This window comes from Scyliorhinus torazame, unplaced genomic scaffold (genome assembly GCF_047496885.1).
Source record: "Scyliorhinus torazame isolate Kashiwa2021f unplaced genomic scaffold, sScyTor2.1 scaffold_1461, whole genome shotgun sequence".
In the NCBI taxonomy this organism is placed as follows: domain Eukaryota; kingdom Metazoa; phylum Chordata; class Chondrichthyes; order Carcharhiniformes; family Scyliorhinidae; genus Scyliorhinus; species Scyliorhinus torazame.
Window position 1 is genome coordinate 1 of NW_027309188.1, and position 5,000 is coordinate 5,000.

The window sequence follows — 5,000 nt, forward strand, 5'->3', positions numbered from 1 at the left end:
CGACTGGTTTATGACTTGCCACTGCCTGGACCTGCCTCCACAGGCTAAGTCCGACTGGTTTATGACTTGCCGCTGCCTGGACCAGCCTCCACAGGCTAAGTCCGACTGGTTTATGACTTGCCACAGTCTCCGCCAGACTCCACTGGTTCATGACTTGCCACCGCCTCGACCAGCCTCCCCAGGCTAAGTCCGAGCGTTGCGGTGGCCATGCCAGTGCCGACGAGGTCTGATCCGGTCCCTCGCGCTCCGGGGAGCCGTGCCGGCCTCGGCGGGGCGTCGGGCCGCCGTTTGGAGCGCCGGCCGAAAACCCGAAAAAAGGGCGAAAATCGGAAGAAATTCGCGCCCGATCGGGCCGAGCGGCCGGCGGGGCGGCAGCCCGGGTCGGTCTCCGCAGACCTGGAGGCTCGAGGGGACCTTTCCGACCAAAGTCCATTTCTCGATTTTCCACCTCCTACCAATCTGCAGGTACCCCGCCAACCCCTCGTGACGCCAACCGCAAGTGGCAGACCAGCGGGACGGACCACCGGTAGTCATGCCGGGAATGAGGTCTCGGCGTCGGCATAAGGTGGGTGGATCGGACCCCATCCGGCCTACGGTTCTTTTTCAAAACGGCGCCCCCGGCCCCCGCCGGCGGCGGCCTTGGCGGCCGGGTGGGCGCCCCTCCTCGAATCGCCACCCTGCCCCGGGGTGAGCCGCTTCGCCGCCGCCCGGCGCCGTCAACAACCTTGTCCTGGTTTATGACTTGTCACCGCCGCTGGTTTATGACTTGTCACCGCCGCTGGTTTATGACTTGTCACCGCCGCTGGTTTATGACTTGTCAGCACCGGCGGACGGCCTCTCGCCGCCCTTTGGACGCCCCGGCGGCGGACCGTGACCCCCCACGGCTGGCCCGCGCGGGGCCCGCCACCCGCCCAAGGGGCGCCCCCTGCCGTTCGCCCACCTAACGCACGGCTGGAACAGCACCAAGCCCCGCAGCCGGCCAACGGCGGCACACACTGACCGCAGCCCACCGGAGGCACGTCGGGCCGTGGCCGTACCCCGCCCGACAGCGCCCCCTGCGGGCCACGGACCAGGCGGACGTTGGGACGAGACGATCCCCGGCCGAGGCGCTCTCTGAGCCCGCCAGGGACCGGTGCACCGCCGGCGGACGCTGCACCCGGTACACGAGCGCCCTCTGCCCGCCGGGGACCGGTGCACCGCCGGGGGAGTCTGCACCGGCCCAGGAGCTCCCTCTGCCCGCCAGGAACCGGGGGGACCGCCGGCGGAGGCTGCACCGGGCCCAGCAGGTCACTCTGCCCGCCAGGGACCGGGGGGACCGCCGGCGGAGGCTGAGCCCGGCCCAGGAGCTCCCTCTGCCCGCCAGGAACCGGGGGGACCGCCGGCGGAGGCTGAACCCGGCCCAGGAGGTCACTCTGCCCGCCAGGGACCGGGGGGACCGCCGGCGGAGGCTGCACCGGGCCCACGAGCTCCCTCTGCCCGCCAGGGACCGGGGGGACCGCCGCCGGAGGCTGCACCCGGCCCAGGAGCTCCCTCTGCCCGCCAGGGACCGGGGGGACCGCCGGCGGAGGCTGCACCCGGCCCAGGAGGTCCCTCTGCCCGCCAGGGACCGGGCGGACCGCCGGCGGAGGCTGCACCGGGCCCAGGAGCTCCCTCTGCCCGCCAGGGGCCGGGGGGACCGCCGCCGGAGGCTGCACCGGGCCCAGGAGCTCCCTCTGCCCGCCAGGGGCCGGGGGGACCGCCGCCGGAGGCTGCACCCGGCCCAGGAGCTCCCTCTGCCCGCCAGGGACCGGGGGGACCGCCGGCGGAGGCTGCACCGGGCCCAGGAGCTCCCTCTGCCCGCCAGTGACCGGGGGGACCGCCGCCGGAGGCTGCACCCGGCCCAGTAGCTCCCTCTGCCCGCCAGGGACCGGGGGGTCCTCCGGCGGAGGCTGCACCCGGCCCAGGAGGTCCCTCTGCCCGCCAGGGACCGGGGGGACCGCCGGCGGAGGCGGCACCGGGCCCAGGAGCTCCCTCTGCCCGCCAGGGACCGGGGGGACCGCCGCCGGAGGCTGCACCCGGCCCAGGAGCTCCCTCTGCCCGCCAGGGACCGGGGGGTCCGCCGGCGGAGGCTGCACCCGGCCCAGGAGGTCCCTCTGCCCGCCAGGGACAGGGTGTAACGCCGGCGGAGGCTGCCTCCGGCCCAGGAGGTCCGTCTGCCCGCCAGGGACCGGGGGGACCGCCGAGGAGTCTCTGCCCGTCCCAGATACTCCCTATCCCTACCCCTAACCGTATCCCTAACCCTATCGCCTAACCCTAACCCTATCCCTAACCCTAACCCTAACCCTATCCCTAACTCTAACCCCATCGCCTAACCCTAACCCTATCCCTAACCCTATCCCTAACCCTAACCCTATCCCTAACCCTAACCCTATCCCTAACCCTAACCCTATCCCTAACGCTAACCCTAACCCTATCCTAACCCTAACCCTAACCCTAACCCTATCCCTAACCCTAACCCTAACCCTATCCCTAACCCTATCGCCTAACCCTAACCCTATCCCTAACCCTATCGCCTAACCCTAACCCTAACCCTAACCCTATCCCTAACCCTAACCCTATCCCCTAACCCTAAACCTATCCCTAACCCTAACCCTAACCCTAGCTCTAACCCCATCGCCTAACCCTAACCCTATCCCTAACCCTAACCCTATCCCTAACCCTAACCCTAACCCTAACCCTAACCCTATCGCCTAACCCTATCCCTAACCCTAACCCTATCCCTAACCCTAACCCTAACCCTATCCCTAACCCTAACCCTATCCCTAACCCTAACCCTATCGCCTAACCCTAACCCTATCCCTAACCCTAACCCTATCGCCTAACCCTAACCCTATCCCTAACCCTAACCCTATCGCCTAACCCTAACCCTATCCCTAACCTAACCCTATCCCTAACCCTAACCCTAACCCTATCCCTAACCCTAACCCTAACCCTATCCCTAACCCTAACCCTAACCCTATCCCTAACCCTATCGCCTAACCCTATCCCTAACCCTAACCCTATCCCTAACCCTATCGCCTAACCCTAAACCGAACCCCAACCGCAACCCCCAACACCAAAAGGCACCGGGCCGTAAGCCTGCACCCGCACCGGCAGTGCCCTAGCCCCCTCGGGAAGAAGGGACTCCGTCTCCACACCGCACCCGCCCCAGCTGCGCTCTCTCCCCGCCACCGCCGAAGGCACACGATTTGAACCGCTCCTCCCGTCCGGGGAAGCACACTCGGCAGCACGCCAACCTCCTTCCCAACGGGACCAGGACCGAAGGGCACACAGACCCTCCACCACCCCACCAACGTGACCCCAAGCCCGGGCACCCCCTTCAAATTCGCCCGCTGGGACGTGTATTAAGCCCGGCAACAGTTATTCAAGCAAAACCGCAGCCGCAAGTTGAAGTGACAACTCATTAACCAAAACAATATTGGGCAAGTCATAAACCACTTTCCACTCTGGACAAGTCATAAACCAGTTTCCTCTCTGGACAAGTCATAAACCAGTTGGACAAGTCATAAACCACTTTCCTCTTTGGACAAGTCATAAACCAGTTTCCTCTCTGGACAAGTCATAAACCACTTTCCACTCTGGACAAGTCATAAACCAGTTTCCTCTCTGGACAAGTCATAAACCAGTTGGACAAGTCATAAACCACTTTCCTCTTTGGACAAGTCATAAACCAGTTTCCTCTCTGGACAAGTCATAAACCAGTTGGACAAGTCATAAACCAGTTTCCACTCTGGACAAGTCATAAACCAGTTGGACAAGTCATAAACCACTTTCCTCTTTGGACAAGTCATAAACCAGTTTCCTCTCCGGACAAGTCATAAACCAGTTGGACAAGTCATAAACCACTTTCCACTCTGGACAAGTCATAAACCAGTTTCCTCTCTGGCCAAGTCATAAACCAGTTGGACAAGTCATAAACCACTCTCCTCTCTGACAAGTCATAAACCACTTTCTTCTCTGGACAAGTCATAAACCACTTTCCTCTTTGGACAAGTCATAAACCAGTTTCCTCTCTGGACAAGTCATAAACCAGTTGGACAAGTCATAAACCACTTTCCACTCTGGACAAGTCATAAACCAGTTGGACAAGTCATAAACCACTTTCCTCTTTGGACAAGTCATAAACCAGTTTCCTCTCTGGACAAGTCATAAACCAGTTGGACAAGTCATAAACCACTTTCCACTCTGGACAAGTCATAAACCAGTTTTCCTCTCTGGACAAGTCATAAACCAGTTGGACAAGTCATAAACCACTCTCCTCTCTGGACAAGTCATAAACCACTTTCTTCTCTGGACAAGTCATAAACCACTTTCCTCTTTGGACAAGTCATAAACCAGTTTCCTCTCTGGACAAGTCATAAACCAGTTGGACAAGTCATAAACCACTTTCCTCTTTGGACAAGTCATAAACCAGTTTCCTCTCTGGACAAGTCATAAACCAGTTGGACAAGTCATAAACCACTTTCCACTCTGGACAAGTCATAAACCAGTTTCCTCTCTGGACAAGTCATAAACCAGTTGGACAAGTCATAAACCACTTTCCTCTTTGGACAAGTCATAAACCAGTTTCCTCTCTGGACAAGTCATAAACCAGTTGGACAAGTCATAAACCAGTTTCCACTCTGGACAAGTCATAAACCAGTTGGACAAGTCATAAACCACTTTCCTCTTTGGACAAGTCATAAACCAGTTTCCTCTCGGACAAGTCATAAACCAGTTGGACAAGTCATAAACCACTTTCCACTCTGGACAAGTCATAAACCAGTTTCCTCTCTGGCCAAGTCATAAACCAGTTGGACAAGTCATAAACCACTCTCCTCTCTGGACAAGTCATAAACCACTTTCTTCTCTGGACAAGTCATAAACCACTTTCCTCTTTGGACAAGTCATAAACCAGTTTCCTCTCTGGACAAGTCATAAACCAGTTGGACAAGTCATAAACCACTTTCCTCTTTGGACAA